Raw genomic sequence first — 20596 nt, forward strand, 5'->3', positions numbered from 1 at the left:
TGTATACAGTTGGCTGTTAACTCTGACTACTTAATCCAAGTGCCAAGATTTGCCTAGGAGGGACGGGGTGTATGAATGCTGACTGAAAGAATTAAATCATGTCTTTCATATGGCAAATAACTGCATGGATCTTTTAGAAATACCTAATGCGAATAATCGACTCCAAAGGAAAGGGCAGAAGTGACTGGCTTGTTTTACAACAGGTTTTGATTTGCCTTGTGTCATGGAGGACACCATATATATACATATGGTAAACACACGCCGTCAGTAGATCATACGTTGTACTGTTTTGTTTTTGTGGCCTCACCGCGCGGCATGCGGGATCTTAGTTTCCTGACCAGGGATGGAACCCATGCCCCTGCAGTGGAAGCACAGAGTCTTAACCACTGGACCGCCAGGGAAGTCCTGATCACATGTTATCCTAAGTCCCTATACTTCCTCAGGCCATTCTAGCATGAAATCCATACACATACGTGTGTATATTCACAGTGATAGAAACATATGAGAAGATGGACAGTGTTGAGAGATGTAGGGGTTTTTAAAGGGGTTTCCATATTTTTTAAAAAAATCGTGTTTAGTGATAATACAGCAGAGCAAGAAAATTTTAAAAAGTAGTTAAGAGGGCTTCCCTGGTGGCGCAGTGGTTTAGAGTCCCCCTGCCGATGCAGGGAACACGGGTTTGTGCCCCGGTCCGGGAAGATCCCACGTGCCGCGGAGCGGCTGGGCCCGTGAGCCATGGCTGCTGAGCCCGCGCGTCCGGAGCCTGTGCTCCACAGCGGGAGAGGTCACAGCAGTGAGAGGCCCGCGTACCGCAAAAAAAAAAAAAAAAAAAAAGTATGTAGACAAGCTTTCAATGTTAGGCATACTAGAAACTATTAGAAACTGTGTATTTTAAAGAGGGAAAAATTGTAAGGGCATTTTCAGTATCATGTATAAGAATATCAAATCATTATATTGTACACCTGAAACCGATATAATATTTAAATCAACTATACTTCAAAAAAAGCCATTTTCACACAACAGGATACCTCCAGGGCAACAATTATTTGCTATTTGCTTGTATGTCATTATAAGAATCACTACCTGCCCCCGCTTTCTGCCTATTTGATTATGTTTACAAATCAGCTGCAGGTTGTGGGTTTATAACATTAAAAATTGCCCCTGGTGTTTTATAATATATAGACTTTTCACAATAAAATGGCAACACTGTACCCTGGCCCCAATAAAGGAAATGAGATCAAATTTTAACTAGGAAGTTACTAAAGCATCATATTTTATGGGATTTTGTGTCAAGTATTCACGTCATTAGTCCACAGTGCGTGCCAAAGGATGAAGAGAGGATATTTAGTTAAATCCAGGAGAGTCTAATGACAATAAAGGGAAGTGTTCAAGCTTGGACACCTCAGTTAGGCCTCCAAGTAACATGGACTTTCCTGAGCACCCATTAGAGGAATCAGTGCTACTCTCTCTTCAGTCCCAGCTTCTAAACTTATTTTAGGATATTTCAAAATTCTCCTTCTACTACGGAAGGTTTCCCTAGGTTCAGGGAAAATTGTAAAAAGAGAAGAGTATTATGGGGACACTGTTGTCATTCCACAGACCTCTTGGCCCATTCCCACCTTGAGGCAGCAGGTAGAAGTTACGTCATGCGGCTAAGTGTATTTTTTTGTTCTCTACTGGGTTCATTCTATATATATATATATATATATTTATATATATATATTTATATATATGTATGGTGTTATTACCCTTCATTCTCTATTCCTTAATGAAACCGAGTTATTGTGAAAAATAGGTGTTCAACCTTAGCTCCAAAGTGGGCTAATTAATGAACAGTGTTGACAGTGGTCCAAATAACCTTCCACCTTAAAACTTTATCCTCTTGATTTTGTTTCTCAGTAGTAAAAATAATGTATTCTATGTCTGCTCTGTACCCTGCACACGAGAGGTAATTTGGAAAACCTTGTCCACTGACAATGCTTCAATTAGAATTTGTAAAATTCATTTAACATAATCTTTCTACTTCCTTCATCCTGAATCAAAATCTTTAGCAAAGATACAGGTTACTACAGAAATCTATATTCAACATCAGGAACACTGATTCATATTTCCAAGAAAATGGACACTCACCAGTTTGGATGTCCTCATTCACACGGAGTCATTGCTGATGAGGCCGGTTGCTTTTCCTTTATTCTTATTTGAAAACACAACAGTGGGGTGTTGGGAAGCTTTCTATGCCAGTAGGCTCTCAATTATCACAATAATTCCAAATTAAGAAAAGAACTCAGAAGCCAAAGGGGAATGAAAATGGTTATAGTGTGTTTTAAAATAATAAATTGATTTAAGCCTACATTGTCAATTTGAGACAAATCTTCTTAGACTTAGGCCACATTAAGCCTCCTCTAAGAAAGAACAACAGAAAATCTTTTTAAACTGCTAGATTTTTTTTTCCTTGCTGGTTACAAAACGTCACTGTCAAAGTCATACCTTCTTGTTGCTAACTAACCCTCTTAGATGACCCAGTATAGCTACAGTTTTTTAGGAACCCATTTACATTAGTAGTGACTACAACCTTAAAAGATTTGGTGTAAGCCAGCATTTCTTTGGGCAAGGGGCATTTCCAGTTGTGAAAAACACAGGCCCCCTTCAACTATAGTTCTGTGGAATCCATTTCAGGACAACACCATAGGGACACTTGTAATTCAATCCTCATTGTGGACTGAAAACTTCTTGACTCAATTTCAAAAGCAATTCACTGTCTTTAGATGGAATATGCACTCTAGGCTGTGTCTCTTGTTTTGTTGTGTTGTGTTTTTCTCTCCTCTCGATGTTAGTAGAGAGTTTTAACTGCGAAAGCAAAGCATCTCTCACAGGGAGAGCAGCAGTAATTTCTGTCGGGGAAGGCTGGATGCAGAAAGCATTGCTCCAAGGAGAGAGTAAAGCTGAGTCATGGTCGCCTCGAGGGCAGGACCTGGTCTGTGATGTTCTCCTTGTGCTCCAGGCACACAATGGGCTCTGGATACATATTTGCAAAATGACTGAATGAACAAAATAATAAGGAGACAGATAGTTTGTGATGAGGGCAAGATTGTATTCCTGGACGAAGGCTGGCATGATATAGGATGGGTACTCAGGCAGGAAAAAGGAAGATGACTGGATGGTAATTCAGCAGATGGAGCTTCAAGTTCTGACTTTTTTATTAACTAGTCTTAAGACCTTGACTTTGGTAATGAAACTCTCTGTGCCTCATTCATAACTTTCTTCCTCCTTATATTGAAAGAGCTGGATGCCAGGAGTCCCTTAAAGCCCGTTTCAACTTGAAGTTCACTCAAGAGCTTTACAATCCTTCACCACTTCGCCATAGAAGTTCACTGAAGAATGATGACTGTAATAGGGTCCTCTAACATTATTCCTCCTGAGAATTGTCCCTCTTTTTCTCCACTTATCTATTATCTTGCTGGCTTCCTGGATCCTGACAGTATAGAATCTTATCTGCATCTGAGTGGAGATAGGTCTGAATGATCTCAAACGACCATATGACACTTAGTAAAGGTGGACCTCTCCTCACCTGCCTATCCTTCACCTCTCGCCCCGTCCCCTTAACAGCCAGGCCATAAGGATGGGGGGAAAGGAATGGCATTTGCTAAAGAAAAGAGGTTTCTGTGGATGTTTATTCTCACATAGGGAACAGGTGGGAATCACCTGATGTCATAACCTTAGATTTCTTCCTGGTTGAAATGTGTACCTTAGTCTATGACTAAATAACAGGAGTACATTTAAATTTCAAACAACAGTAATAAGAAATGAAAACTAATTACAGCCTCAGTGAGGGAAAATGGACTTGAATAATTAAGATGTTTCAGAAATATTTTCAAAATAACACATTTGATAGATCTCTGCAGCCTTAGAAGGCATTTACCTTTAATCTCAAGATAGGTGTCCATTTGCTAAACTTCTGATTGCTTTCTGAGACTTAATTTTGTTAAATAAACCTAAGGTTAATTTTCATTCAGAGTGATTTTCTTGTTGTGATCCAAATGCATGTAAAGTTATCTAAAAGCATGTAGAAAAACTCAAGTTCTGTCTTTGGCAGTTCTCACCCCAAAAGAAGTGTAAGAAACATTTAGTGCGTTCTTATCCCAACAAAAAAATGGCATAGTTTTATGTTTACTGACACAATCAATGACCCAAGGTAGGTGAATTGTATTTTCACAGTAGACTCTGGACAGGAGGAGCCGCCAGAAAGTTGTCTCTGTGCCAAGAGGATTGGACCCACGTGCTGAAACATGCCCACACCTTGTGGCGGTGAGGATGGTACCAGAGCCCAGGCAGCCCACAAGTGGACCTGGTCCTAAGTCAGTCTGCTGCAGGGTGTTCAGAGGTTTTCAGGACAGCCTGTGTCCATCAGTAGCTCCTCTCTTAGAGGCCAGGACCTTATCTTACTTATCCTGGTATCCTCAGCACCCACCATATGGCTGGCTCCAGGCAGGCTCTCAATAAAGGTTTGTGGGTTGAACAAATGGAAGAAGAAATCAGCCTTTAATAGAGGCATAGGGACTCTCCTCTCATGTCACCAAGCTCTGGCAAAAGGAGAAGCCCTAGGGAAGTGCATAGTTGAAGAGCCATGAGTGTTTTTTATGGTGAGATTCAAGAAGCACTTTTCAAAGTGCTTCAAGTGCACTTTTCAAGAATGATTTAGAACCTTGCTTCTTGAAGTGTGGTCCTCAGACCAGCAGCATCCGTATCACTTGGGAGCTTGCTAGACATGCAGATTCTCAGGCCCCACCACAGACCCACAGAATCAGAATCTGCACTTTAACAACATCTCCAGGTGTCCCCCATGCACATAAAAGGGTGAGAAATTCTGCTTAGAGTCTGAATCTTTGAGTCTAGACTTTGAGTGTGATGGACTCACCATTTACTAACTAAGGGTCTTAATCTCCCTGTGCTTCAGTTTTCTTACTTGTTAAATGGCGATGAAACGAGATAACACAGGCGAGACGCACACCATAAAGGACAGCAATCATTCTTATGAATACAGATTTCAATGCCTGGAGAGCTCACATCTCAGTGGCAGGAAGGTGACCGTTACTTCCGCTCCATCTATTTGTTTCCAGCCAGGACTGCAGTAGCTGCTTCCTGGAATCCAGAACCTAATAGAAGGATGACTCTGATGCCTTGTTGCATGTCTTATGTCATATTTATAACAAAGCAAAGGCTATTGTGCTCATTAGACTACAGTTTATGCTTATCCTACAGGTTAGGATTTACTGTACCTTATAAGGCAAGACCACACTGCATCTAGAAGTCAGGTTCTCACCACAGACGTGGGCCTCTTCATTTTGTCAATCATATGTTGCATCTGCTGGAGATGAGGAGAAAAGGCCCATTTCAGGCTCCATGGTGGGAGATAGAGCTTCACCAGAACTAAGGTGCGTTTGTATGCTGGGCAGTCAAAAAATGGACAAAGTTTACTCAAATATTCCTGGCCCTAAGAACTGGGAAAAATTTTGTGACAGACAGTTTAATATATTGATTCGAATCATATTTGCATTTTACAAAGTGCTTTCACATATATTATCGTATTTATCCAAAAGATGGTATAATCCCCATTTTACAGACAAAATATCTGAGACTCAACAGGAGAACGTATTTATAACTTTGTATGGTCGTCTATAGAGCTTTTGGGGAAATGTTCAGCATTCTGTACCAGCCCCAAACCTGTGTTTAAGTCCTAGCTCTGCCGTTAATTTCTTGTGTGCCCTTGGATAAGTCACTTAAATTCACTTTGTTTCCCTTTCTTATCTATAAGATGATGATGATGCGTAGAAAAGGCTCAGGCGTATTTCTCTCCGGGCCCACTGCTCCTCTCTCGCTCATTGCCCGTCCGACCGCACGTGCGGCAAGCTGGCGCTCCTGAGTCTCCTCTGCTCCATTCCCTTACAGACTAACTCGCATCCTCAAGGGGATGAACTCAAAGGACACCTGAGCAAAGAGCAAACTGGGGTTGGTAGTTTTAAAACATACTGCCGCTGTGCGTTTTTAAGTAATTCCAGAGCACTTCAGAAAACAGTATTGCTCTTAGACAAAGCCAGGATAACTGATCTGAATTTCAGGGGAAAATTAAGAATTTTTTAATTCTTTAATTCTTTCTTAAGAAAATTAAGAATTGATGTACAATTAAGCTTTGGGTAGATTTTTGTACACATTATAGGAAAAACTGATGACCCAAAATTAACAATTTGGTAAATGGCTATGACGCCATATTACAACTACAGAAGGAACCCTGTAAGTAGTTAAGTCACTTATTCATTAATGAGTTCCTTTCATCAAAGCATTCATTAGATTCCCAGCACAGAATACAGTTTCTGGGGGCTCAGTGAGGAAAGCACAGGGGTCTATCTCTGTGGATGTGCTGCTTAGAGGGCAATGATCATTTCGCAAACGATTATCCCAGAACGATAAGTGCTATCTGGGGTTAAGTTCAGGGCATAGGCAGACTTCCCAGAAAAGCCAGTGCTTGAACTGTCTTGAAAGATGGGTAGAAGTTCACCCAGGAGGAAGAAAGGGGGGGCATTTCGGGTCACGGGACTCATCCTGCTCTACAACTTATTAACTGCGTGACACCAGGCAAAATGCTTAACATATGAGCTCCCCCATCTGTAAAATGGGAGTAATATTATCTACTTCAGAGGGTGGGGGTGAAGATGAAGTGAGTTAATTTGTGTAGAGCGTTCAGAGCAGGGCCTGGCACGTACGAGCAAAGACCTCCAAGCAGAAAGGAGCCGAGCGCCTCGGGGACCAGCGAGCACATTGGAAAAACTCCACGTGGACGTGCGGGAGGACGTCAAGATGGGGTGCAGGTGCACATGGAGGGGGACTTGCAAAGGGACCTGTAAGCTCTATGAGGGGATTTCGACTTTGTCTTAGAGGAGCCGGAAAGCCGTTGAAACATTTTGAGCAGAGAATCCCTGACGGGACTTGCATTTCAGAAAGATCCTGCAGTATTTCATGTGAGAACCTGAACCTCATGTGAGGGCAACAGTGGGAACAGACAAGGAAGGTACTTAGAGGTAGAACTGATAAGACCGAGTAACTTGGTGACTCATGAGGGATGAAGGGGTCACGGGTGCTCCGAGGTTCCTGCCCAGAGACTTGGGGGCAGTGGAAGGGGAAGCTGGCTATAGAGTAGGTCCCACCCTAAGTTCCATCCCTTCTCCCAGGACAGTATTTTCCAATACATACAAAGATCTCAAGCAGTCAGATTCTCAACTTAATGTTTGGCTTTAAAAATCGATTGGATAGAATGAGAGAGAATAGTTAGACTGAATTTAATTAAAAAAAAAAACAAGCTGTGCTTCTTAGACGTTTAGTAAAAAACAACAGGAAAAGGTAGCAGCCCTGAAGATTAATGCAATCCGAAGTGCCGATAATAGCATAAGAATGTCCAAATTGGAAGGGTAATAGCCCCTCACTCCCGCATATTCCATAGTCAAATTGCACAGTGCTGGTCTTGGGCACCATATCTTAAGGAATGTGAATACAAACCACATTCATTGATGTGAGAGGAGGGTAACTAGGAAGATGGGAGGTCGTGAAATAAATTCACGTGGGCAATTGTTTCACCTGGAAAAAGGAAAAGAATATGGTGGGTAAGGGTGTGAGAGGGATGGAGGAACGGGAAGAAGATGAGTACCACCCCTGGGTAGACGTTACGAGGGAATCAGAGTTAGGGGCTCTCTGAAGAAGCAATTTCTATCAGAGTTGCCCAACAACGGAACAGGCTGTCCCACAAAGAACTGACTAGAAGTATCTAGAGGAGGCTGATGATCCTCTACTAAAAAGGTGGTAGAAATAATTCCTGCATTGGTTGGGAAGACACACTGGGTAATCTCTAAAGTCATAACCAGTTTGAGATCTGAGATTCTGTGAATATATAAAAAGAAAAAGAAATAGTTAAACATCAGTATTCCTGATTTGCATATTGACTTAAATATTTTTGGACAACTCATGGGCTCCATGCTGGTTGCTTGGGAACAAGGCAATAAAAAGACCTGTCTCTGCCCTGGAGATGTTCATAGCCTAGAAGTTAAAGTAGTAAAAGTCATAATACATATGTTATATTAATGTTATTATATTTAAATCAATATATTAATGTATGTTAGAATCAATGTAGTAAATATGCAATTCTCTATCTTGAACTGATATTTTTAAAGGTCCTAAGCAAACTCAAGGGATGTGCCCCCTAACCCTTCCCAGGGAAGGAATGACTGCTTCTAAGTCCAGGCATAGAGCTAAGTGCTGCTGGGCTGGGGGGAATACAAGAGGACAAATCCTGCCTTTAATTGGATATCTTTGGATCAATATTTTTCATTTATACAAACCAAATATAGTCCATGTATAATAAGCAGACCAGTCACCCTACTGGGAGACAGATTTTCTCCAGAGCACAAAATGTGACAACACAAAATGTGGCAAGGTGGGCAGAGGAAACAGAAGGCTATTTTCTCCCTGTCTGACTGCAGCAGATGCTCTCATTTACGCCCAACCTGCAAACCTCCAGCCAGTCGTGTTTGGGGATTTCAGCCTGCTCTGTAGGACTCTCCACGAAGCTGATTCTCTATTGCAGGGGTCAGGACCCTTCCTTGGCCCTGTGCCCTGGCTCTGTGCTATTCCTGCTTTGCTCAGCCTCCCAGCTCCTGGAGATCAGCTGATGCCCATTCTCCTGCTGAAACCTGGACCTCAGACTCTCACTTTGTTCTGCTGGCTGATATCTGGGTTCCAGGCAGTACAACTGTCTTATGACTGTCCTACCCGCTAATTCCAGCTTGCTTGGCCATTCAGTCCTGACCCAATGCCTGCTCTCAACTCTGAGCTCCAGACCTGGCTGGTCTGCCCTCTGGCTCACCCATTTCCTCTGCTCTGAGTTCTGCTTCCTCACCAGAACATGCTCTTCTCCCACCCTGTGCCTCGGGAAGGACTGTTCTGCAAGCTGTGAGAACTGGGGGGGATGGGAGAGGGCGAGGGAAGGAGCGAAGCAGGAATCACATCCACAGCCCAATTGATAAAGAGAATGCAGTTGGCGGTGGTCTTGGTAGGTGATGGAGCCACAAAGAGGGGCCTGCAGGCGCTATGAGAGAATTATCTGGAATCCATTTATATCATCTGGGAAAATACCCACGTTATCCTACTGACTCCCTCTATCCCAGATTCAAGTCAGTACTGGGAGGGTTTGGAGTCTGAGAGACCTTAGCGCCCTCTGCAGGGAAATTCCTGTTCCAGCTGCAGCTCTTACGCTCTTCATATAGTGGGGTCAGCAGGTTCTTAGTGAGCAGTACCCCAGCCTCTGCTCTGCAGGGCTCTTTCTGCTTCTGCTTCCTGCTCCTTCGTTAATCCCTCCTGGGAGTGCTGGGGGTGAGGGTGGGGTGTGCCTTTGACCAAGGTGGTGAGCCATGCAGCTTGTGCTCCAATTACACTAGAATCATAACACAGATTCACACCAGAGTGTTCACACCACGTGGGCACACGCATGTACACAGACGCAGCTGGTTCTACAGCTAACTACACGTCTATACAAACTCTCACCCTGCAGACGCCTCTACACGTCACACTCACACATGCAACTTCACCATGTAGACATCTCCCACATATCCCACACCATAGTTATCAGAGTCAAAAGACAGACTTAGAGACCAAGATTATCGCAGACAGGAATGTGGACCCACTGAACAGAAACAGTTGAAGATCCCTGCTCCTCACGCCATAGTAGGAAATAATTCACATGGATCGGGGGTCAGCACAGAAAATTTAGCTCTCTGCCTCGTGCTCAAATGCCTCTCACAGGCCTATGGAGCACCTAGAAATAACGTTTCATCACACTGTCATCTTCATCTCCCAGGTCCTACTTTAAATCATCTGAGCTCCTTCCAGGTCTTCCAGCTTCCTAAGTATTCCCTTGGGTGAAACTTCGTGTCTGGCACACTGATCCATAAAGATCAGTTTCCTTCTTTCTTCCCTCTAGAGCACAGACCTTGAAACCTGACTTTCAACAGTTTCCCTACCTGTAAAATGAGCATGATAATAATATCTCCCTTATGAAAAAGATTAAATAAGCTAATAAATGAGTTTGCTATTATTGTGGTTGTTTTCTCCAACGCAAATTCTAGCCTTCAAGACTGTTTCGAATCCTGATTTGGTCATCTTTGTATTCACCAACCTCCCAGTTTAGCGTCACCCAAAAGCCTTCAGCACACTCCCTGTGATCTCTGTGGAATTCCTCCCATAGAGGTACAGACATCTTCCACCCAGTCCCACACTTGTCCCCAGATCTCCAAACCCAAGAGGATGCTGCACACGTTTCTCCTCCTTGCTTTCCCAAACTGCTGATCCCACACCCTCTCAGTTGCCAAATTCTGCAGAATCTGCCTGCCCACCCTCCCATCTCCCTGCGGGGAGGTCTGCCTTTTCTGTGGCTCAGCCTATGGCTTTCCATAGATTGGGATCAAATATCAGGAAGACGTTTTCCGCTCTTTGAACTTGCTCTAATCAAGGCTATCCAGCACTGCCAGATCACACTTGCAAAACAGAGCTTCCTCCAGTTTAATTCTGGGCTTCATTCAGCCCATTTAGAGAGCGCTCCCGCCGCGCCAGGCACAGAATTGACACAGAACCTCGCCTACTCCCCAGTGACCCTCAGCGTGGGGCGTTGCTGTAACCAGGCCTGGTCTACAGGTGGAGTAACAAGCGCTTGGAGAAGTTTCGTAACTTAATTTCTTGGCGAAGGTGGTGGCCATGGCAAGATTCATGCCAGACGGTGTGACTCCTGAATCCAAACACCTGATGGAAGGACTCCCCACGGCCGCTTCCCAGCGAGAGGAATGCGTCACAGCAGTCCTGACTTGCCTTTCTCGTCCCCCTGCTTCCATCAACCTGGACTTTGTGCTTAACCTTTTCCCTAGTCTGTGCCTCTGCTCACACCGTGTGGGGCAAATGCCTTTCTTCATCACCCGCATCTCTCTCCTCCTTCCAGCTCCACCTCCAGTGCCATCTCCCATGCAAAGCCTTTTCAACCTTCCAACCAGATAGGACCTTTGTCTCCATTGATCCCCCCATAGCGCTTTGTACTTTTCTTTCTGTGATTTTGTTTTTCTGGCTTGGATTGTGGTTACTTGTGTCCTTGTCCTTTCCCACCTCTAGGTTATAAGCCCCATGAGGACAGGGATTGAACAATTTCTTCCTATCTCTTTCCCAGAAGATAAACTCCATAAAGTCCATGCTCTATAAGGTGTATGTCGAATTAGTGAGTTTTTTTATTGAGGTGAGTGAATGGGAGCGAGGATGGGCCCATAGGGCGTGGTTCACCATCCTTGGTACCATCACTGAGTCTGTCTGCATGGTGACCAGCCCCGTGTCTCTCCTTCTTGTCCAGCAGCACAGCACGATAGAAGTTTTGAAGCATCCTAGTAAACTCGTCAAAAGAGAAATTGTCTAATATGATGTTTCTTGCTCTTAGGGAATCATACGCTTCCTACTGGGAGCTTCTTGCTTTACTAAGAGCTCTAAAACCATCCCTTTAATTATCCATTCTAGAATTTATCTGGGGTTTGCTACCAAGCATACCAATGGCAATTTCTGAAATGTACCCTTTTGAAATTTGGGGCCTTCCCTTGACCCCTGCCCTTCTCCCTGGTCATTGCCTTCATTCTAAGGTCACATCTGGTCCTTTCATTCAGATGTTAACATTATGAAAAATCTTAGGCGCCGTTCACAGTGTTCCCTTTGGGCCTTAGAAAATGGCTTGTATTTGAAAGGGGCAACGGAGAAATCAGAATGTGGTAAGAATGGCTCTGATTGTTCGGATTACTCTAACAGACTCACTCTCTGAGGACTTTCTATCCTCTGCGTGGTTCTGGGCTGAGTCCTTCTCTTGGTAATCAGTGACTCTGAGATACAGATGGAGCGGTTGGTCTTGTCCATGAATCCTCCAGCCATGCGTGACCACAGCCAGCAGAAAACAGAGCTCTGCGTCTCTTCATCCGATAGACTCTGCAGAGGGGCTGGGCGGCGGGGCCGTTTCTCTGAGGGCTTACTTTCTGCACGTTATAAGCAGCTGGGTAAAAAGGGCAGGGTGAGCACAAAGCACCATTCACTGCAAACAGACCAGATCACACGCCAGAACCTTCTCAAGATAGCCTGGTACCACCCGGGTTATCTGCGATACAAAGCATGTCCGAGGATGACTGCTTTGGAAGTAGTTGTTCTTTCACGGGTCTTACTTTCTTTTAACTCAAATAGTTGAGATGAGGAGTGGAAATCATTTTCCAACAGTTAGTTATTTCCTTCCTGAATATTCTTCCTGTCAGGATTTTCTCTTCGTTCCCTGTTCCCTGACCACACACACCCGACTGCTCAACTGTGCTTCACTAGCTTCTTAAAATATTTGTAATTATCTTCCATTATTAACTTAATTGACAGGCCTTCTCTTCCTAAGAATCCTAAATCTGGATTCTTCCCTTAATCAGCCTGTAATCTTTTTTTTTAGTTTTTTTTCTTATCTTTTTATTTTATATTGGAATACAGTTGGTTAACAATGTTGTTTTAGTTTCAGGTGTACAGCAAAATGATTCAGTTATACATGTATTCTTTTTCAAATTATTTTCCCATTTAGGCTGTCACATAACATTGAGTAGAGTTCCACGTGCGGCACAGTAGGTCCTTGTTGGCTGTCCATTATAAATACAGCAGTGTGTACATGTCAATTCAAACCCGCAGTCCCTCCCTCCTCCACACCCTTCCCCTTTGGTAACCATAAGTTCGTTCTCTAAGTCTGTGAGTCAGTTTCTGTTTTCTAAATAAGTTCATTGTTTTGTTTTGTTTTTAGATTTCACATATAAGCCATATCCTACGATTCTGTCTTTCTCTGTCTGACTTACTTCACTCAGTATGACAATCTCTAGGTCCATCCATGTTGCTGCAAATGGCATCACCCTGATACCAAAAGCAGACAAAAATACCACAAAAAAAAGAGAAAATTACAGGCCAATATCACTGATGAACATAGACACAAAAATCCTCAACAAAATACTAGCAATCTGAATCCAACATTACATTAAAAGGATCATAAACTATGATCAAGTGGGATTTATCCCAGGGATGCAAGGATTTTTCAATATCTGCAAAGAGTGTTCTGCCTATGTTTTCCTCTAGGAGTTTTATGGTTTCCGGTCTTACATTTAGGTCTTTAATACATTTTGAGTATAAGATAGAATCCAATCCTGTCTTATATCTCATACTTTTCATTTTATTCTTTTCTATGCGTAACAGTTGCGCTCTACACTACGTCAGTCTATGGGAACAAATGCTGTATCTTCACATTTCTGCCCCAGTGCAAATGGAATCCAGGCAGAAACTCCAGACTTTTCCGTGGGCCGATGCCCTGAATACATCCGAGCTTCCTGGCAGTGCTCGTAATGATCTCATTTCGTGCTTGTTATTGTCTCAGGGGAGAACTCAGGTTCTTCTCAATAGGGCGCAAGTCCCACCACCACCAGCACCACCATGGCTCCATCTCAAACTCCATCAGCCTTTCCTCTAAGTAAACACACAAGGAGAGTAAAAGCTATGCATTCTGTGCAAACATAGCTTCTAGAAAAGACTCCCAGGCATACCTCTCCCAACAACATCACTGTGCACAAGCTCCTCCCACCTAGAAATCCAGTGCCCTCATTTCTCCTCAAGGTCATATTCCACCACTGCTGGCCTCTGCGTCCACCCTGTCTCCTCTTCCCTCCCTCCCTGTGTCACCTGCAGATACACTTGTCCCAAGGGTCCCAAGACGGAGACAATTTCAATTCACCTATGGGTAGGTGTTTCCCACAAAATACACCCACAGTCAGGATGGCCAAGTCAGGCTACCTTTTGATGTTGGTGCCACATTGGACCAAGACCTTGTCCCCTCCAACAATTTGAAGAAAATTGATGCTGAGACCATATCGCTGCTCAGGCTCCCCTTCTTCTCTCTCCTCCGTTTTATGGGGTTGATGGCAGAGTGGGAAGGGAAGTGCTGTCCTTTCTACACTCTGGCCTCATCTTAGAGGTTCAGTGGAGACGGTAGTACAGCAGGTGGTGTGTGAGGATGGAAAAATGGAAGTGGGGTCTGGGGGATGATGTTAGTGTCCTAGTGCCTTTCAGAAAACTTGACTCCCACGAAAATTTGTGAATATGAATAGATATTGAGGGCAAAGATGCTGTCCAACTCTATAGGATATGTAATAATTACATGTAATGCAAAAGGACATTTGGGGGCCTAATTCTACCCCCTACTTTGCAATAAAGTTTGAATTCCAAGCCTCCAAGTCCAGTTAAAGAAAAATGCCCCTTTACAGAAATCAATGGCTAGTGGACTTTTTCTGCTAGTGGGACTAGGCCATTCTCTCTACAGTTTGCTCTGTACTGACCAGTCCCTGGAGCCACAGAAGGAGATGAACATTCCTATTTCTAGAGGCTTTGATGATTCCTGAGCTCATCCTGTCTTCTTATACAACCTTTTGTGGTCCTCAGAGCCTGTGTCTCATTCTGGTTTCCAGAAAACAGACAACAGTGATAGCTTCAGGCAGGCAGTGGCCCCCTTGTTACTAGAAAGGCACCTCTCTTCTCCCCTCACGGACCAGCAAAGCCAAGGGCCTCTGAGGAAATGGTACCCTTGAGTTCTTCTGCCTCCAGACTCTATTGGCTCTCATCCCCTTCATGAAGCCCATGATAGCTTCCCCGTTTCCCAGGGAATCTGCTTCCACAGCCTCTTGCAACTCCCTTATGGCATTTGTTACTGTCCACTCTGTTTTTTGGTTTTGGACAGTGGTAAATGTTAACAACCAGTGCTCCAAAAAAAATATGAGTATAAATAGAGATATAATGATATAGATGCATATACACATATGCACATGCATGTACATGTAAATACATATGTATGTTTATGATAGATTTTTACTGATATAAAGAATACATAGCACACAATTTACAAATAGTAATAAGATGCACAGTATTCTTTATCATAAATTACATGTAGCCAATTGATTCTCAAAGAATGCTTTTAGCTGAATTTTTGTATTCATGGCCAGCTAATTGTTGCAACTGATGAACAAGTGTAATTCCTACATGATCATTGCCTGATACATAACAAGTCATGTAAAAGCAAAACAACGAAGAAGCATGTTGGTATATCACCTGATAGTCAACGACACAAGTAACTTCTTTGGATAATAGTTTTGAATATTGGAAGAATATTTCCTCAAATTTTTTGTGCTATTCACAATGTAATGGCTTAGACATGACATCCTTTTCAGTTTAATCTACATTTTAAACATTTTCTACATCATTTTCTTAAATCTAGAAAACAAAAGGATGAGCAAAGTCCCAATTTGTAGCATTTGCCAATTTCTGTGGTGTCAATGGTGTAAAACCTTCTACTACGGCAATTTCAAGCTACTAATGTTATGTCACTGAATGAGGAGTTGGGAAGATATGCACACTAGCCCACAATTATACAGACATAGTCAACCTAAGATCCGCAAGAGCACAGATAATTTAGGATGTGATATGTTTTGAAGATTTATTACCTTTGTTTTCCATATGATTTATTTAATTGTAAATTTGACCTTTTTAAAATGGCTGTGTTTAAAAACTGGCTTAGCAATTGGCTCTCGAGACCTGATAGGAGCCAGAGTAAGTCAGCCAAGGCACAGCACTGGTTATGGATGGATGGGCTCTATCTCCCCCGCTAGACCACAGATCTAGAAGGACAGGCTCCAATATCCAGTTGCCTTTTTTTTCACAGCAGCAGCTTATACGTATCAGATATGACACAAAGATGTGGAAGACAGAGAGAAAATGTTTCCTCCTTTGGATCCACCTCATAGGTTATTAGACTTTCCCTCTCACTACTTTGTTTCTTACTATAACCCAAACATTTGTTTCATTTTTCCTATTACATATTAGCTTCTTATAGCTGGGAACTCAGACTTACCCATGGTCCTGGACTCTTGGGAGTGAGGGCATATAATTAGACCTCCCCATTCCTTGATCTTTCCTATGATGGACAGTTTACCTTTGTCCAGTCATAATTCACCTCACTTACTATTGTTCTAATTCCTCCCTATTCAGAAACCCTGCTAGTTCTACTTTTCACATTTGATATGCATCGATTCCTTTCTCTTACCTTTGCTCCAAATCTCCTCTTGGAACTGAGATTGCATGGTTTTTGAGAGCTCATATCTTATCCTTTTCATCTTTATAATACCAACAAGTAGCAGAGTACTAGGAAAACAAGGCAGATTCAGTAAAAGACACTAGCTGGATGGATGAATGAAGTACATTAGAGGAAAGCCAGGGATTGCAAGAGTCACTGATGAAACAAGGAAGTTCTCTTTCTTTGGTCTTTAGCACTGGAGCCAACATTTCTTTTATCCAGAGAAGAAGAAACATTCATTTCCTCATTCATTCACTCTACAGATACTAATGGAGCCCCTTCATGTACTATTCATTGTTTAGGCACTGGAGACACAATAGAAAACAAGGCAAAGATTCACTAACACCATATGTAAAAATAAGCTCAAAATGGATTAAAGACCTAAATGTAAGACCGGAAACCATAAAACTCCTAGAGGAAAACATAGGCAGAACACTCTTTGACATAAATCATAGCAATATTTTTTTGGATCTGTCTCCTAAAGCAAGGAAATAGAAGCAAAAATAAACAAATGGGACCTAATTAAACTCAAAAGCTTTTGCACAACAAAGAATATCATGGACAAAACAAAAAGACAACCTACTGAATGGGAGAAAATAATTGCAAATGATATGACTGATAAGAGGTTATTATCTAAAATACATAAAAAGCTCATACAACTCAACATCAAAAAAAACCAAAGAAACAAACAACCAGATTAAAAAAGAGGCAGAAGAACTGAATAGACATTTTTTCAAAGGGTACATGGAGATGGCCAACAGGCACATGAAAAGATGCTCAACATCACTAATCATCAGGGAAATGCAAATCAAAATGACAATGAGATCTCACCTCACACCTGTCAGAATGGTGATCATGAAAAAGAACAAAATAAATGTTTGTGAGGATGTGGAAAAAAGGGAACCCTCTACACTGTTGGCAGGAACGTAACTTGGTGCAGACATTATGGAAAATAGTATGGAGAGTCCTCAAAAAACTAAAACTAGAACTATCACATGACCCAGCAAGTCTAGTCCTGAGTATACATCCGAAAGAAACAAACACACACACACACCCCAATGTTCATAGCAGCATTATTTACAATTGCCAAGATATAAAAGTAACCTAAGTGTCTATCAACAGATGAATGGATAAGGAAATGTGGTACATATATACACGCAATGGAATACTACTCAGCCATAAAAAAGAAGGAAATTTTGTCATTTGCAACAACATGGATGGACTTGGAGGGCATTATGCTAAGTGAAATAAGTCAGACTGAGAAAAACAAATATTATATATCATTTATATGTGGAATCTAAAAATACAACAAACTATTGAATATAACAAAAAAGAAACAGACTCATGAATAGAGAGAACAAACTAGTGGTTACCAGTGGGGAGAGAGAAGCGGGGAGGGGTGATATAGAGGTAGGGGGTTAAGAGGTACAAACTATTATGTATAAAAGAAGCTACAAGGATATATTGCACAACACAGGGAATATAGGTAATATTTTATAATAACTATAAATGGAGTATAACCTTTAAAATTGTGAATCACTATATTGTATACCTGTAACTTACATAATATTGTATATTAACTGTACTTCAATTTAAAAAAAAAAAGAAAATGAGGCCAAAAAAAGTCCTTGCTCTCATGGAGCTTATGTTCGAGTGGGAAGAGGAGGAAATGGGGGGTAAAATGGACTGAATGTTTGTGTCCCCCCACACCCAAATTCATATGTTGAAATTCTAACCCCCAATGTGATGGTGTTAGGAGATGGGGCCTTTGGGAGGTGATCAGTGCCTTTATAAAAGGGACCCCAGAGAGCTCTCCCCCTCTGTCTCCACCATGTTGGGACACAGTGGGGAGTTGACAGTCTGTTACCATGAAGAGGGTCCTCACCAGAATCCGACCATGTTGGTACCCCTATCTCAGACAGCCAGCCTTCAGAACTGTGAGAAATACATTTCTGTTGTTTGTAAGTCTTCCAGTCTGTGATACTTTTTTATAGCGGCCCAAGCTGACTAAGACACGGGGGCTTGGGGAACAGCCCTCAAATGCCATTTATATAATAACCATCCTTTCTGGATGAGTGTTTATCAGCCTCATCTCCCTAAACCTCTATTACTAGGTCAGCCTTTTTTTTCCCTCTCCACATCCTTGTAAAATGTTTACAAGCTTCCCAACATTTTCACACAGTCCATAATACACACAGACACCATTTATCCAAGCCTAGGATTCCTTGTGGGTTGGGGGAGGAAGCACGGGATAGGGATGAAGACGAGATGGAGAGATGTTAATAAAATGATCACCACTGACGGGAAAAGCTGTGAAAGATGCTGGAAGGGCAAGACAGGCCACAGAACATCTCTTCAGTGGAATGCCGGATTATGATGTTTGCAGGGTTGTTTTATCCTCTAGAGTTGAGCACTTTTGTCTTTCACTAGGCTATTTTACAACTCTGTTAAGGTAGAGTTAACTTGCAGAAAACTAATAGTGATACAAATGACTCCTGTTCACAGCAGTGCAAATGATCGCGATAGAAAGGAATTTGTCAGGGAGAGACTATAAAAACTAATTGTAATATCTTACTGATTCCACCATGAATTAATAATAGTTAATAATAAATATGTCATGAATTAATAATGATCATTTATTATTTGCATGAGTGTCATGACTTTACCTTTTTAAAAATTACCCTCTAATGCTACATTGCTGAGTTGCTTTTAGATTACAGTTCCTATATCACTTCTGCTTACTTTGTTCATCAGCCTGTAAAGAAAAGTGTTTAAATTTTATTAATACTGTAATTGATTTTCTTTGACCATTCTCTGAATATTGTTCAGAAGTAAATAACTTTCATACAGGCAAAGAATTTGCTATCAAAGGAAACCAAGAGTTCCAGATGAGTAGTCAATAGCACCGAGGGCTGGAGATGGTTCTGTCACATGCGCCCCTTTGGCACAGGTGGTTGGGAGCCACTCCGAAGATGGAAGGAAGGGAAAAGAAATCAGGGCCTGGTGACTGCTTGACAGAGGAGGGCGCTCTTGGGCCAGAACACATTGAAGTGTTTGAGGCATTAAGTGCTTAGAAAAGAAGACCAAAAAAAAAAAAAAAAGTTGGTCAAATACCATCTTATTCTAAATAGCAGCTGAGTGTTAGCTAGAAAACAAAAAGGGGGGGGGAAGAATTTGTGAAGGGAACTGGAAGCAACCGGAAATGAGGAAAAGACAAGCAACTCCAAGGATTCTGCGATGCTACAATTCAGAGCTTTTAGCAGTTCAGTTCCTGCCAAGTATTTATCTGATTGGAAGGGAAAAGACCACCTATGCGTTCAGGGATACAAAAGAGAAACACCTAATTTATGCTTGTTCCACTGATCAGAGATTATAAGCTGCTTGCGCGGGACTGAGGCCTCCACAACCTGTTTGTCTGGCTGGTTGATGCTTCTGAAACATTTTGAATATAAACGCTTTTAGACAGGACATGCCCTCCGATGACAGGCCCCCTTCTCTCTGCAACAGCCCATGGGGCCTCCTTCAGTTATGTTACCCATGGAAACATTTGAGTTTGCACCCTTGACTAATAGTTATATCTTTAAGCAGTTTTTGAAACCATTTACACAGATTCAGTGGTGTGACATTATTTCTAGCATTTAGCCAGAGCTGAAGTAAGTTTAAGCTCTGCCCCTATGTGAACAAAATCACCCTTTGTCAAGGACCCAAAATGCAGGCTGAGGCCTTGCCCTGAAAAACCCTCTTTTTTGGCAACATCTGGCCAGTGCTGTCTTTTCTTTGTGCCATTTATGTGTTTACTTTAAATGCACAACTGCTGAACTTGTCCAAATTAAATTTCATTCTCTGGCCAATCTTTTCTTCAGTTTTCAAGGTTATTCGAGCAGCAAGGCCAGTCCTTAACAAGAATATTAGTCATTTTAACTTGCTGTTATGAAGTCCTCTAGCCTGACATCTATCTATCTAAGAGGCAGACATAATTGTCTCAACACAGACCCATGATTTACACCATCTTGGATGTTGTTTATCATGATGAATACTTCCATGGCCCAGGCACTAAATACTTCATAGGTATTATTTTTTTTAATTCTCCTCTATGGTCTTAGAATCCTAACTTCAGATATGAATAAAAACTATTAAAAGAATCCTGGGGGACTTCCCTGGTGGCCCAGTGGGTAGGACTCTGCGCTCCCAATGTAGGGGGCCTGGGTTCGATCCCTGGTTGGGGAACTAGATCCTGCATGCATGATTGCAACTAAAAGTCAGCATGCCGAAACTATGAGCCCGCATGCCACAACTAAAAGGTCCCGCATTCCACAACTAAGACCCGTCACAGCCAAAATAAATAAATTTAAA

The 20596-nt window shown here is 42.2% G+C and overlaps 1 protein-coding gene across 1 annotated transcript in view; it reads left to right on the forward strand.

Annotated features, from left to right (window-relative positions):
- Positions 1-20596, forward strand: part of CLDN10 (claudin 10) — a 99824-nt gene that overhangs the window by 281 nt on the left and 78947 nt on the right. The gene's annotated exons all lie outside the window — the stretch shown is intronic.

This window comes from Globicephala melas, chromosome 18 (genome assembly GCF_963455315.2).
Source record: "Globicephala melas chromosome 18, mGloMel1.2, whole genome shotgun sequence".
Taxonomy (NCBI): Eukaryota; Metazoa; Chordata; class Mammalia; order Artiodactyla; family Delphinidae; genus Globicephala; species Globicephala melas.